The following is a 16,885-nucleotide window of genomic DNA, read 5'->3' as shown; positions in this document are numbered from 1 at the left end:
GAATCAAGCATCATAACTAATTAACAACCCTAATGACAACAGAATATTCTGGTCAGCTCTCAGTTCTTTCAATGATAACTTTAACAAGTCATCATCCATTCCCCCACTAAAATCTTCAGCTGGCAACATTACAAATGACCCGTGTGTGAAAACACATATCTTTGCCAGTTCTGTACATTTGCCAGAAATTCTACCATTGAGGAAGTCAGCCAGAACGTCCCAGTATTAGAATTTAACTCTTCCGAAATTGTTCCATTTAAAATACAGACAAGATACGTAAATTCCATCCTAGACAATTTACCTACCAACAAAGCTCCAGGCCCAGGTGGAATTCCTCCAATTGTTTTGAAAAAGTGTTCCCCAGAACTTGCCTCTGTTCTAGCTAAATTATCAGACTATTCATACGTAGTTCTTCATTCCCTGATTCATTGAAAGAAGCCAATATCCACCCATTTCCAAAGAAAGAAAGTTCTTCTGTCCCCTCTGATTTCAGACCAATAGCTGTCACATCTCTTGGTAAAGGATTTGAAATTTTAATTGATAAACACATAGTTAAACATCTTGAATCCAACAACGTAATTAGTGATAGACAATATGGTTTTTGCCACGAAAGGTCCACCATTGACATACTCAATCTCTTGACTCATACCATCCATCAATCAATCGACCTACATGGAGAAACTCATGCAGTAACCCTTGACATTTCAAAAGCTTTCAACAGAGTATGGCACCGTTCCCTGCTATTCAAACTCCTTTGCTATGGACTAACGTCTTTTGTTCCTTGGCTTTCCTCATATCTTAGCAACAGAAAAATCAGAGTAAAAGTAGATGATATATATTCCAATTTCCACATAGTTAACGCCGGTGTGCCACAGGGATCAGTTCTGGTGCCAACCCTGTTCTTGGTTCATATTAATGATCTCTTATCTGTCACTCACAATCCCATCCATTCATATGAAGATGACTCAACACTTCATAGTTCATTCACACTCAGACACCCATTTACAAAGTCTAATATCTCTAACTCTCAACTCAGTACAGCCATACCCATAAATCAAGACTTATCTACAATCACTGAATGAGGACAAAACAACCCTGTCTCATTTAATGCAGGTAAAACTAAATATATACAATTTACTACTAGACAGATATTGCCAGATTCGTATATTAGCTTCAGTGCTACTAATATTCCGATCTCCAAAAGTATTGAAATTCTCGGCATTTCACTTAACAATGCCATCAGCTGGACCTCTCGTGTCAGATCACTTGCTAAAACTGCCTCAGAGAAACTTGGATTATTGTGTAGAGTCCGTAACTTCTTCACTTACGAGCAGTTAGCTGTAATTTATAAGTCATGTGCGCTCTCGGATTGAATGTTGCTTGCCTTGTGGAATGGATGTGGAAAGGCTGCATTAAAACAACTAGACAAAATTCAGAACAAAGCTGTTGGAATTGTTAATAACACTGCTGTTATAAATACACTACCTCCCCTACAAGTAAGAAGGAATGTTGTCCCCCATGCATTAATTTAGATATTTTCACGGCAAATGTTCAGACGAAGTTGCGTCCATTGTGCCACCTCTCCATGCCTTCCCTCATGTTACACGGACATCTGGTAGAGCTCATGACTGGAACGTCACTCAGCCATATTGCAGAACTTGTACCTATCAGAATTCTTTCATTCCCTGAATTGCATCTTTCTGGAACTCGCTTCCCCAGAGTTGTTTCCCTCCAAACTTCAACCTACAGCTGTTCAAATCCAACTATTACAGATACTTTATGATTGAAGGACACCAGAAATATGTTGTTTGGATTATTATTTTTTTATTTATTTGTTTTTCCTTCCTCTCTTCTGTTATTTAAAATCAATATGAAACAATCTTGTCTTGTATTAAAGGTATCTGCTCTGCTCAGACGCGTTGTTCAACTGTCAAATGGTCCAGAAGAATGGGTGGTAGCAGTCTGTTCTGTGGCTGTTTCCCCAGATCTCTCAACATGTTTCAAGTTGCTTTTGCTGGTACCTGACATGATTTGTGGTATGAAATATATGCTCTTCCACAGAGGATATCTTCTTTGTAGGGCAAGAGGTTGTCATGTACAGTGTCTTTTCGTGTCTCAGGTGCACTGAAAATTGTCTTCAGTCCATCAGCTGTGGGATTCTTCATAGTTTTTCTTTGGTCCTCAAGTTATTTCATGCACAGGGCACAAATTCCTAAATCAGGAAGTCTTGACCTTGGGCGTTTAGGCTGGGGTTCAATGTAATTAGTTGTCACTCCTGCAATAGCAGAAAAATCAACTTTTATTCTCTTCCAGTTGGGTTTTCAGAGATTCACCTGGGTCACTCTTTATTCTGTATTATCAGTGAAGTCTCCACACAGACTGAATCCCACAAGTCTGCTTCTGACTCACATTCAGTACAACTTGTGATTTCAGTAAAGGTAAGGATGCCATTGTGCAGTCCGCAACATTGAAATCACTTCAAAATAATGATTCTTATATGTAGAAACTATGCCAGAATCAGTAAGTTTGATCAAATTCATTCCTTAATGGGTCTTAGGTAGTTACCGCACCTGTCTTCAAAAGAATTAAATGTTGTACCTTGGTGAACAGTAAGAACATGAGCACAAACTTGCTCGTGAAAAACATAACTTCTGTCTCTAATGGTGCCAAAATAATACATACATTACTGTGGAAGTTTTAGCACATTTATCACTGTTTTTTTTCTTTTTTTACACGGACATACGTGTACCATATACTTAGCCTGAGATTAATACAGTACATAAGTCTGAAATAATACACATTTAAGCACATTTTTGGTACCAAAGAGCATAAATTTGGTATCAAAATGATCAGCTGTGATTACTTTTTATGATACTATATGTAGAGTAGACTTTTAGCCTTTGCGTTTTATTGCAGGTAATGTAAAACAATTGTGAAGACATATTTTTGGTTCTTTTTTAATTTCCTGACTGTTAATTGACATATAAAGAAGGAAATTTACAAAACTGAACCTTGTTCTGTAAAGAACAACCATTTTGCTTTAATTTAAAAAAAATATATATGTTTCTATCATTAATTTTAACAGAGATATTGCATATTAAATGATTTTTTTATTTTTGCATTTTTTTCTGTAGGTTGCCATGGAAACGAGCTCATTACTATAAAATAAATACATTTGCTGCGACCACTACCATCCCTTTCTGATAGAGGGAATGTACAGTTGGAGAAATTTCCGCGCGGGACACTGTGTAGATGGCAGCAGCAGCGACAGATAGAAATGATCTGGTAACAGTGCTGGGGGTGAAGCAGGGGGTGGGAGTTGCGGAGAAAGTGAGTAATGGTGGAGAGGAGGGGTGGTGGTGGGGGTAGGTGAATGTTAGGGAGAGGTTAAGTATCCATTAATTGTGCCAACAAACTCTGCGTAGACAATCATCGCAATACGATTTTTCTATTAATAAAAGGTAGTGGCAACAAGCTGCTAATGATGGTTTAGTATTTGATGGAATAAAGTTCAGTACCTAAGCAAACATGTATCGCCAATACTTAACTTTATCCTTCGCCTCCATCATTCTGTCCCCTTATCTGAAAGCTTTCTATTGTTGACAAGGAATTTACAAATATTTAGAATTGATTTCAGCTGCTTCTCATGCAAGTTGCTTAACAAAGATACTGTAACTTTCATTGCAACTTGTATTGAATACAGATCTAACATCCTGCAACAGTCCGTTTTATATTTTTATAAGTCAGTTACTGTTATCTTAAGAATGAAGACTGGCAGAATAAGGAAAATACATCATTTCGACTGACGGCGTCATTTGTTATCATTTCATAGTCGTACAGGCTCTTACCCGGGTTACGGATGGTTGAGCCCGGCCTTCATACTACAGTAGACTATAAATCTAAGCATACTCCAGTCAATAAGCATACTCCAGTCAACATTTTCTTAGGGCTCTCTCATAATTTAATAGGCCTATATAACTCTATGCTCATGTGCATGCATGTGTGATTATACGAGTATTAAACGTGCATGATCTTGAGGTCTCTCTCTCTCTCTCTGGACCTACATACAATCACATTAGTAACCTTTCGGTTGGCAGGAACAAGATACAGTCTATTTTTCAGTTGTCATCTGAAGTGAATAGGGACATAATGTCGCAATTAAAGAAGGTGATATATTTGACAAAATACACACGACACACACAGAATTACCAGCACTATGTAAAACTTACATTGCCACAAATTGTGTACGCACCTAACATTTCACAAAATTTTCGTAATGTAATATCTACAAATGGGGAGGCGGTGGCTGAATCGGTAGAGAGGCGGCTTGCAATCCTGATGGACCCAGGTTCGAATCCCGGTTGAGGCAGGGAACAGTTTAAGGATCTGAATTTCATGCAAGCAGACTTTCCTGATCTACCAAAAGACCCGCTGACATGTCATAAAAGTACCCCCCCTAATACCAATACACCAGTCCTGTATGAGACAGCCCTAGCATGTATTCAATATGGACGGTGGGTGTTAGTGCCGAAGTGGTGACATGTGGAGGTGTAGGAGGACTACTGGGCCTTGGGATAGGCTACTGCCGCCGAGATATAGGCCCTAAAGCCTTGGCCCAGAGTCGTAAAAAAAAAAAAAAAATGTGCTGCCAGTAGTGATCTCCCCGTTCACACAATTGTTCTAACAAGGCTTCACACACACACACACACACACACAAACTGGCGTAGTGGTAATGCTTTCGCCTGCCATCTAGTAGGAGGGTTCACGCCGGATCGGGCGCGAAACGTTTACTAACGAAGTGGGAGGTTACTGTTCCTCTTGAGGGAGGGCATGGATGTGTGCGTGTGTGAAGGTCACAGCCTTGCCCTTGATCGAACAATATTATGAACTCTCAGCTCTCTTCCTGGAGGGTACGATCACGCCAATCACGTTATCTTGACCGACCTGGTGAATTACACACTCTCACCCAAACGCATTAAATTTTGGCAGGCAGTTCTCTTCCTCTCCGCCCACTCCTTCCACACACATTATCACATACTTAGTATCATACAACTCAAAGTTGGGGGAGAATATAGCTAAATAATAATTCTTTCTGGGAATTAGGTCGAAGGAAGGACTTATTTGTCCTATTAAATTTAAACAAGAAGTGTTTCCCAACCCAACTATTCTATTCCAATGAGTTTCAGATTAACTTTATGCATTAATCTAGTACTACGGGTTTAAAATTTGTTTGGATAAACAAATATTATTTACTGAACCTAGAGTAAAAAAACGTCACAGACAGAATGTGTGCGTACCAATGATTATGTTGGGTTAGCACTCGGTTTGCAATGTTCTTGTACACCAGTGCTTTCCAAACTGGGGAACGCGCCTCCCTTTGGGGTGTAAGGTAGATGGAGGAATGACCTGAAGCCATCTTCCAAAAGTTGCTATTGTATGCTGTATGGCGCAGAAATCTGGGCAATGAGGAAAAATGAAGAGAAACAGCTGGAGAGGTCAGATGAGAATGCTGCGATGACTGATGGGAGTGTCACTGAGAGAGAGGAGGAAAAATGATGACATCAGAGCAGAGGCAGGAGTTGTGTCAGTTGTGGAAGAGAGGCACGTTTGATGTGGTATGGGCATGTGACCAGGATGAAGTTGATCCTGTGAGGGTGGCATGGAGGAGCCAGGTGGATGGGAGAAGAACGAGGGGAAGACAAAGGATTAGGTGGAGAGATGGAAATGAGAAAGAAATGAGGCAGTTAGGCCTGGAGGAAGAGGACGCAGCAGATAGAAGTTACTGACTACAACATAATTATAAGCGGCCGACCCCACCAGGGACTAAGGCAACAATTATATATATATATATATATATATATATATATATCCATCCATCATCATCCAATCCTACATTGCCCCATGAGGAACGTAGAAGCCCGGGGCTAGGCAGTTGGTCCTGACATTTAAGATGAGAATGACCAACCTCACTCATCCCTAAGTGGCATTACGTGAGCAATAAACCCCAACCAACCCTTGGATATAAACCCTCACCGGCTAAATCCGATTGGAGCACAATAATTACCCACTAAACCACCAGGCGCCAAAATTTGGTTATATGGTTACCACCCAGCGTAGTAAATGGTTTCCTAGTATACATGAAACCATTTGGCTTGTCATTCAGTGTAGAGTCACCCACAGGCAGGAGGAGGAAAGAATGAAGGAATGAAAAACAGAAGAGGGAGTGTAAAGTTACCCGTAGGCAGAAGGAAGAGGAAAGAATGAAGGAAAGGAAGACAGAAGAGGATGGACGGAAAGACGGATGGAGGAGAGGAAATGGCAGACACCCGACAGCAGCACTACATCCTTGCTTGACGTAAAAGGCGACTAAAAGGGTTGGCGGAGGGTTAATGCCCATCCCCGGAAAACAACTAACTAAAAAGACAAACAAGAAGCCTCGGACAAGGACTGACCAAACGATGACGACCCAGGACCGGACAAAGGACTTGGTAATGGCAAAATGGAATGTAAGAGGTGCAAATGATGAGGTGAAAGAGAGAGAGATTGTCCAGGTGCTTGAGGGTGCGAAAGTGGATGTATGTGGAATAACTGAAACAAAATGGAGAGGAGAAAGTGTGAGAGAATGGGAGTATGGATGGGGTATATGTGCAGGAGCAGGTGAGAATGAGAGGGCAAAAGAGGGTTTATGTATAGTTGTGAGTAAAAGATGGAAGAACATAAGACAGTATGGATCACTTGCGTCAAGGATTGTGTGGGTAAGGTTGAAAATTGGAATACAAATGTGGGCGATTGTGTGTGTGTGTATGCGCCAACGCAAGATCGTGCTAGCAGAGTGAGAGAAGAGTTCTGGACAAATGTGGAAGAGTGCATGGAAAAGTTTGGAAGGAATAAGAGAGTGTTTTTGATCGGCGATATGAATGGTAAAGTAGGGAATGTGAAGGTGGATGGAATAGTTGGTGAGTGGGATGTGCCTGCTGAGATAAATAAGAATGGCGTGCGTTAATCGACATTTGTGCTGGGAGGGGATTGGTGATAGCCAATACCCTCTTCAGGCATAAAATGAGCCACAGGTATACATGGCGAGTGATGAGAAGGGTGGGTGGTGAACTGAATGAAAGGAAGGCAATGATTGATTATGTGTGTGTGGATGAAAGGATGCGAAGATGTGTAATGGATGCAAGAGCTTATAAAGGTTGGGGGAGTGGACTTTCTGACCACTACTTGGTGGTGGCCAGAATTAGAATTCAAGTAAGATGGAGGAACAGAAGAAGGGAAAGACGAGAGGAAGGAGAAGTTGCAAGGAGAGTGGAAAGGTTACAAGAGGATGAGAAAAAGGCAGAGTATAAGAGAGAAGTGGAGGAACGATTGGTCAAATATGAACTGGAGCAGATGGGGGACGTGGAAGGTGTGTGCATGATATTTACTGAAATATGTACAGCATGTCATGTGGTGTGTGGGAGAAAGAGAAGACAGAGGGGGGGGTGCAAGGAACAGCGTGATGGACTGAAGAGGTGAGACAGGCTGTGGCACAAAAGAAGAAAGCATACAATGAATGGATGAGAAATAGGGGCGTGGAAGAAGTTGAGAGGCGGAGGAGAGAGTTATATGTAGAAAGAGAGAGGTGAAAAGATTAGTAAGAGAGAGTAAGAAGAGAGTGGATGAGGAATTTAGAAGGAATTTGAGTGTAAAGTGGAGGGACTGTAAGAAAATGTTCTGGAAAGAGGTGAAGAGAGTAAGACAGGGTGGAAGTGAGGTTATCAGGGGAGTGAAAGATAAAAATGGTAGATTACTAATGGAGAAGGGAGGAAAAGTGAGCAGATGGAGAGAACACTTTAAGGAATTGTTGAACATACAGGATGGAAATAATGCGAGTATAAGTGGCTGGGGAATGGCTGGGAGGAGGGAGGTGAGAAGACAGGAAGAAATCAGTAAGATAGAAGTTGTGGAAGCAATGAAGATAGTTAAATTGGGGAAAGCCCCAGGAATTGTTGGAGTGTGTGGTGAATTCCTGAAGCATGGGGGAGAGAGAGTAGTAGAATGGATGTGGAAGATGTGCAGATTGGCCTGGGAGGAAGGTTGAGTCCCGGAGGATTGGAAGTCAATTCCCTTGTACAAAGGAAAAAGGGAAAAAGAAGCGTGTGGTAATCAAAGGGGCATTTGCCTTCCTAGTATAATAGGAAAAGTGTATGGTAGGATACTTATTGACAGAGTTAGAGAAAGAACAGACGAATTAGTTGGAGAGAACAGGGAGGCTTTAGGAAGGGAAGAGGTTGTGTATATCAGATATTCATTCTTAGATCTTTAGTGGAAAAGTTTCTAGAGAAGGGAAAGAAGTTGTATGCGGCTTTCATGGATTTGGAGAAAGCATATGACAGGGTGGATAGACAAGGATTGTGGAAAGTATTAAGAATATATGGAGTACATGGGAAGTTGTTGAATGCTGTGAAGAGTATGTATGATGGTGCTAAGGCTGCAGTGCGTGTGGATGGTGAACTAAGTGAATTTTTCTTATTGAAGGTTGGGTTGAAACAGGGATGTGTCATGTCTCCATGGTTGTTCAATCTGTACATGGATGGGGTAATAAAAAGAGGTACAAAGTAGGGTAGTGGATGTTGGAGTGGCCCTGGTGAGAGAGGATAGTGTTTGGAAACTCCATGTACTGTTGTTTGCAGATGATACTGTGTTGTTGAGTGAAGAAGGGAAGCTGCAAGGCTTGGTGGATGAGTTTGTGAGAGTAAGAAACGGAATCTAAAGGTGAATGTAGGGAAGAGTATAGTGATTTTCATTGAGAGAGGTGAAATCAGTGAATGTACAGCGAGGTTGGATGGTGAGGAAATGGAAAATGTGAGTACGTTTAAGTACTTGGGTAGTGTGATGAGTAAGGATGGAGGTTTGGAGGGTGAAGTGCTTGAAAGGGTACAGCAGGGAAGAAAGGTTGCTGGTTCCTTGAAAGCAGTGATAAGAAACAGGGAAGTGAGCATGGAAGTGAAAAAGTTGCTACATGACATTATTGTGATACCAACTGTAACGTATGGAAGTGAAGCTTGGACGTTGTTGGAAGGACACAAGTCAAGAGTGAGAGCAGTGGAAATGAGTTATTTAAGAGGAGCCTGTGGAGTCACATGGAGAGACAGGCTGACGAACGAGGATATAAAGGAGCGTTGTGGTGTGGATGTGGATGTGATAGGAAGCGTTATGAGGAACACACTGAGGTGGTTTGGCCATGTGGAGAGGATGGAGGGTGAAAGACTGACGAAGAGAGTGTATATGAGTGAGGTGGAGGGGGGAAGAGGGAGGGGGAGGCCGAGGATGAGATGGAGGGATGGGGTGGAGAGGTATATGAGAGAGGGGTGTGTGAGTTGGGAGCAGGGCAGTGAAATGGCGGGGGACAGGATGACGTGGAGGCGATTTGTTTGTGGCCACCCCAAACGGAATTAAGGCGTCTGGCAATATATATATATAAATATATATATATATATATATATATATATATATATATATATATATATATGTAAAGGTTAGAATTTTAATGCCACTGGCTGACACCAGTGTAATGATGATAGTAATATTTATATTCTTACCTGTTGTGGGTACTGATCAACTCATCCATGGATAATACAAGTGGTACTCGACTTAGTATAACAATTTATAGAAAATATTTATGAAATATTATGGTAGCGTTTGTAGTTTTTGGCCGAGTTTAGATTTAGTCAGTACCACGGGTGGTCGTCGTTCCCTCAGCGAAGGAATCTTGAATTGGAAGGGGAGTGAATTTGGCTTGAGGATAATTTCCTTGATTAGGTATACTAATAAAGAAAAGAAAAAATGATATATACTTTACTCTACTTTAATAATCCTGTTAATTACCACAAAAAAACAATTCTTTTTCTTCTAATTACATGACCCATTTTAGTATGAGAGAAGATAGTAAATGTTACCAAGGTTTTTGGGTGATCATTCCTCTAACATTATTATCAGACGAACAATTTCGTATACGCGAGGTATGGAGTTGTACTTTACTTTCTTTTTGGCCGTTACTCTTGGGCTCTACGATGGCCTCAAGACAGGGACACTTTTTTTTACAGGCATGAATTGTCTGTTCGGGCTGGCTTAGCCTCGAACCGATAAGAATGATTATTTGTGTTCATCTTTCACCCATATCATATATTCTCCTCATGTAATTTTCTCGATTCCCACATCGTCAGTATTATTTACAGTTCATCATCAACAATGTTATATAGTCACTAGAAATACATAACCTCTCGGGCTTGCCTAGCCTCGAAGAATAATTCAAAAAAAAGAAATATAATCACCAGGAACACCCAATCACTCGGGCTTGTTTAGCCTCGAGGTACAACTCAAATATCACATTATTGCTCACAATCAGTAAATTCCCTTCCACGCTCCTGATTATATTTTTTCTAATAAACTAATATTTAAAGAAAGAGAACAGTTAATGAATTTGAATTTTTCCTTTCCGTTACAGAACATATCACTTTTATATTTCTATTCCTTATCTACAAAAAGAAGTTCACTTGATAGGATCATTAATAACACATCACCTACTTTCGGTTTGTAAAATAACTCGTGGGTAGTGTAAGTTTAAGTGAAAAAGTCTATGGGCAATACCACTAGGAGGCCTCGTGCACACTTTGACGTCGCCGATGTCTGGGGTCTGAACGAACGTCTGTTATACGCGATGACTGAGCAGCGAGTCACTCTACGTTAAACTCTCAACAATATTACTTCACATAGTCCATAATAAGTAAAGATTAAATAAAGAAAAAGAGGGGGAGGAAGAAGAAATGTGGACGACTCACCTGAACGAACGTCTGTTATACACGATGACTGAGCAGCGAGTGGGGCCTGTCGGGCACCAAAGGTCGCGACTGCTAGATCAAATGAGATTGTGTTTTTGGGATATGGTGGGTTTTAATTCTCTTTACTATTTATTTAGCAGTGTACCCATGGCGCCAGGACTTTTGATTGAATTGGGGAAAATTTGGGATTTATTCCTTACTTAATTTAGATACTGATTCCATTACTATCTCAATTTGAATCTGAGAGCAGCTCATGCCATCTAGTGACGGCCAAGATAAACGGGACTTTAAATCCTCACAAATGACATTATTTAGGCCTTTTGGACTGCTAATCTTACATACTTGTGTTCTAGCAGCTTCATTAGCAAACATTTCACAACTAGGTTACGGCAAGAATTGTATATTCATCATTACTCTGTTTAAGGTTTAAACTCGGCGCCCAACAACGACAAGAAAAGTTGGCGCATCTGTCTGTTATTCGTTACTCTACGAGACGGGGAATTCTCATAGCTCAATATCCACAATTACATCACCCACTGCATAGATACAGAGATACATACATGTAAAAATAGTTAACCCTACATTAATTATTAACATATAAACTACTACTTAGAGTAGGAACTTATAAACTAATATTCAGGTTACACCCTATCTAACTTAAAATTACAGTACTACTAAACACATACATGAATATCAAATGTGTGGCACTCTATATATATATATATATATATATATATATATATATATATATATATATATATATATATATATATATATATATATATATATTAGTCACAGGCCATGTATGCGTCTCAGGCTCTGGTGAGTCAAGTGGTGATACACGAATCCATCTCATTCAGCTGTTGTCTACTGACGTCAAGTCACGGCCTTCCCAACCACAGCCTTTTTAGCAGTATATAATTCACTATGATCTGATGGGTATTATGACACTTAAATATTATTACAGGTTGAAGAAGTTATTATAATACCCAGGAAGTTTCAAAGAATATGTCGTAAAAAAAAAAAAAGAGGAATATGCACTTACGCTCATAAATGGCTAGAATATGCATTTGCATATGCACATATGCAAATCCATGATTATCCTAAGCCTACTTATGAGTCTCTGTGAGATTAATGGAGACAGTTAGCGAGAGACCCAGTATTACACACTGCACAACACTCACGCACGCAGACGCTATTGATTGACGTGAAAAGATCTAGGTCTGGTGTATGCTTAAATTGGTTTGTGACAGGCAGCCAGCATGTGCTTACGATTTAGGAAATATATCAAATTCACACTGACAGCTAACAAAGATGCATTTGTCTTAAAATCTGACATACTTTAATGCCTTTGGGGTAAAAAAATCCTAACAGTTGACTGAAACTACGAAGAAATAGAATATTACATATATTTTATTATCTTTACACTACATATCTACGTTACAATTAACAATGTATAAGCAACTTTTCTGAGAAGTATCTGAGGTAAACGTCTGATATTAGTGTGTGTTACAAGAGGGATGTTATGGATACCGAAAGGAGGCGAGTCATTATATGAGGTTACGTGTTGGTGATGTCTGTGTGTTTTTATCAGCCTTGCATGGTCACTGAACTGACCAATTTTCATCATGTCATGAACCATCACTTTACAGCCTGTTGCTGCTTCGTGTGTTTCCTTACCATAAAAACATTCATTTAAAATCTAAGTACATTATGTTACGACATTAAATGGCTACTAAGCCTCTCCCCAACACCCCGCTACCCTCACTCCCATCCCTCTCGACACACAGCTACTCCCACTACCCTTCCATCCCTCCCACCACACAGCTACCACCACTACCCCTCAATCCCTCACCTACTCCGCACGTCCCGCTCCTCCTTTACCTCCAACACTGTTACCAGATCAAATTATTTGCCGCTCCTGCAGCCTTCTACGCTGTGTCCGGCGCGGAATTTTCTCCAACTGTACCTCCGTGTGAAGAAACAGGGGGTGGTTTGTTATACACCCGGTTGGGGTAACTCCTAAAATAAGGGCCCTTTCCGAGATTGGCCGCTGCCCTTTTAACAGCATGGGAAGCCTCAGGTTTGAGCTTCACGGCCCTTTTAACATTTTGAGAATGTGAGGGTAGATCAGGCAGCTCCAGCTTAGTGACATTCAATAGTGCTTCTTGAAGCTTTTGATCAGAAAAGTCTTCTGTAAGAGCAGGTTCACAGATGCCACTTTGAGAAAGGTTGATGAGCTCTGACCAAAGGGTAGCGTTAGTGTTGATGGCTGTGATCTTCTTCAGACTCTTCTTGGCTGGTATCCCACTTCTGAAAGAAAAATGGTTTTATACTGTTTGAGGACTTACTCCCTATTACTCAAATTTAGGGGATTAAAAAAATAGCATAAATGAAAATGGTTGAGATTTTCGTTAAGTGTTTATACGTATAAAAAAAAAAAAAAAGTTCCTGATCGAGATTTTTTTTTTTTTTTTAAGAGCAGCGTCTTTCACATTCTGCTCATCGGACTTCATCACTGAGGATAACACATTCTCGGGCAGCAGAGCGAAAGCATTGTGCTTCAGATTCCTGAAAGCAACTTGCTGAATTTCTCCAAACTGCTGTTTAATCCTCTGGATCATGCTAAATATGACCAGCTGCTGGTTATGGAACTTGCTATCCTTTTATATCTGGAACCAGCTGACTGTGTACACTTCCACAATGAATATGATGGCTTGGTATATTTTATCTTGTAGTTCTGTAGGGTAAGCATTTCTGGTTCACAGGCACATCATTCTATTGGCAAAGTCAGCCATCTTGCTTGGTTTAATGGTCCAATTTTCCACGCAGCAAATCTTGTGTTGACTCTTCCCCTTGAGCTTATTCCTAAAGAAGCCTCTGATCCCTACAGAGATCATTCAATGTCTTCTCAGTATATTCCATGTCATCCATAAGACTACCAAATATGGTAAATTCCACTTGTGGCAAATCGTGTTAGTTTCACTGTTTTTCTAGTGGACCATTGAAAGCAGTGGGGCTTTTGGCACTGCCGTCAAGTTGCTTGAAGACAGCTCTGAAAGGAAGCTCATTTTAATGCAGAGAACAACTAATTGTATGTAGTTTCTACTGTTTTTTTTTTTTTTTTTTTTCCCAGAGCCATTACAAGGCCTCCTTGCCATCCAGTGTTTGTATGTGTTGTCACGAAGTACAACTTTCAGGGTATGTACACTGTTAAACTCCTCCAATACACCAGCAACTTCTTTTCCAAGGAAAAGTCCAACAGCACATGTAATTGGGATGACTCTAAGATATGTTCCACTTTCATTTCCCGCAATTGGGATGACTCTATGTTCCACTTTCATTTCCCGTGATTGGGATGACTCTAAGATATGTTCCACTTTCATTTCCCGTAACTGAGATGACTCTAAGATATGTTCCACTTTCATTTCCCGTAATTGGGATGACTCTAAGATATGTTCTACTTTCAATTCCCGGTTCCTCTGTGAAAGTCAGATAGTGTTCTTGCCCTTTTCTTCTCTTTAGTTTAATCTACTCATTTTCATCCTTAACTTCTCTGCAGTGCAAAGTGTCCTTGTAAATTCTCCCATCAACACCATTACAGATAAACTTTTCTAGATCATTATCGTAATTTTCATCACTTTTCACTTTCATTCTGTTTTTTCCCTATCCATCTTCGATTTACCAGCTGTTATCTGTATCAGGTCAAGGCTAGCCTTTAGGAAGTATATAGCTCGTAAGTGCAGCAGTAAGGCATTAGCAAGACTTGTACCAAGACTGGAAGAAACATTACCCCTGATAATTTCCATGGCAAGTCTGGGTTTTCCAAAAGCTTTAAGCTCCACTTGGGTGCTTTCTTGGCTTGATCTCTTCTTCACCATCAGATTACTGAAGTGAAAACAGAAATATATTACTAAAGTGAGCATATGGAAATAGAAACCAAAATTGTGGATAAATATGGAATGAAATATTTGGAGAAAATTAAGTTACCTTTCCAGATATTTCTGAGCTATATTCAAAGGTAATATACTGTAAAGATGTGGAGGCAAAATTTGTCGAATTAACTTTTGCCGCATATTTTGTTTCTGTAATCTTTCAGTTTCAACTGCAGTCCTCTGGTCTCTCTTCACGGCAGCTTAATCCATGTATCCCAGCTGAAAATTACCCTTGGTCCTATTTTGACCCTCCTGTCTCTTAAGTATTCCCTGTCCTCTATTGGAACAGGAATACAGTAAAGCATAGTAATTAGTGAATATACTGTAATTCTACATATACGAAGGTAAAGAACCATTAAAGTATACACCAAAGGAGAAAAATGTGTGGTTTTAATTTACAATTTTATAAACGCATATAATCAGTGCTTACAATATTATAAGCGCAGATAATCACACTTAGGCCAGTAAAATATAAATCAGTTAATAACATTACCTTTTTTCAGGGACGACAGGTGTAGAATATATGCTTTGCTTAACAATTTTCTTATTGCACTTCACAGCAGTGTCATCACAAGGACGAAATGGTTGCTTACAGGTGCAGGAAGAAATGTACAAAAACTTGTCCATCTTTCCCTCTTCATATTGCTGTTGGACGATAGAAAGAGATTTTCTGTTTATTTCTTTTGCGTCTTGAAACACATGTTATCCACCAACTTCACTACTTAATATTATTCATACAGGGACAACCACAGTTTCACCGCTTGCCTGATCCAGATCTCAATCATATCCTTTGCAATCGCTTTTGCAATATCATAATCTTTGAAGTTCGGGTGGCTGTTTTAATGGAAATAACTCTATTGAATGACCTGACGAAGGGTAGGAGATTGTTGTATTCAGGGGTGAGGATTGTCCACAACTTTTTGTGGCACTGTCACATTGCGTTAACATTGCAAATTTTTGTTTTTTGCCAATTTTTCTAAAATATATATATATATATAAATAAAACAACCAAATGAACAAGATGAAAGAATACAGTACATATACCCTTCTATTACGTAAATTCGAATTACATAATACAGAGATACCTAAGAAGTAGTTGAAAAATGTTTAATGCGGAAGCCAAGTCTTGCATTGTTAGTCAGACACCAGGTGGCGTCTATTTAGCATTACCGGATTGCAGAAGCAGGTGCAAAAGTGTGTTATCCTATATTATGACCCTCTCTATGTCTAAAAAGCAGTAATGGTGGTGGTGGTGAGAGCAACAACAAGGAAAGAAAGATGAGGATAGCAAATTAAAAAACTGCTTGTGTTTACCACACAGAACTAATGACTGTTGCTTGTGCACTGAGTGTTGGTTCAGTAAGTTATGCAGCTCCAAAAGAAAATACAGACTTACGCAAAGTTCGACTTATGTAAGAACAGGAACCAATTAATAGTTTGAGTTAAGGAGGACTTGTAAAATATATCCATGAATGGCACTTTCTCTGGCTGAATACAGAGAGCGTCCGGGACACAGAAAGTGTGAAAAATTTTCCATTCATATGACATCATTAGAAGGAGATTAATGAAATCATTTCCCATCTAAATCTGCTCTCCACGATAATTTTGTGATTCTTACACGTAGGAATTTTTCAACAGCATCTGTGTCCCGAACGCACCCATAATTACGATCAAATAATTAAAAAAAAAACATTAAACAGTGCAAACTTTCACACCAGTATCAGCACGTGCAGTCTGTTAGACACTATTACCTGTCGATCCAGACTAGTCCAACATTATTGTTCCAAAATCAACCTGCTGATATGGATATAAGTACACACACACACACACACACGTGTGTGTGTGTGTGTGTGTGTGTGTGTGTGTGTGTGTGTGTGTGTCTGTGTGTGTGTGTGAAATAAGGTAATACAGTACATATCCTTGGTAGTGTCAGTGAATTGTGAAACTGATTATAAAATTGCTGTGTCGTAAGAACAGTTACATAATAGTTTTCCATTTATTTCCGATACAATTTACACTCAGTGCTTTTACCGTTACATATTGAAAAACATCAACCCCAACATCCATGGTAACTCACCACAGCCTGACTGTCTTCTGTCAACACATTACAATACAGGTACCTCAGGCATT

General features: G+C 39.8%; 1 protein-coding gene across 1 annotated transcript in view; it reads left to right on the top strand.

Moving 5' to 3' along the window:
* Positions 1 to 16,885, top strand: part of LOC145398454 (dipeptidase 1-like) — a 560,071-nt gene that overhangs the window by 362,392 nt on the left and 180,794 nt on the right. The window lies entirely within an intron of this gene.

Source organism: Coenobita brevimanus, chromosome 45 (genome assembly GCF_032717465.1).
Source record: "Coenobita brevimanus isolate Jiangsu-jjx chromosome 45, ASM3271746v2, whole genome shotgun sequence".
Taxonomy (NCBI): Eukaryota; Metazoa; Arthropoda; class Malacostraca; order Decapoda; family Coenobitidae; genus Coenobita; species Coenobita brevimanus.
This window is presented reverse-complemented; position numbering and strand designations above follow the sequence as displayed.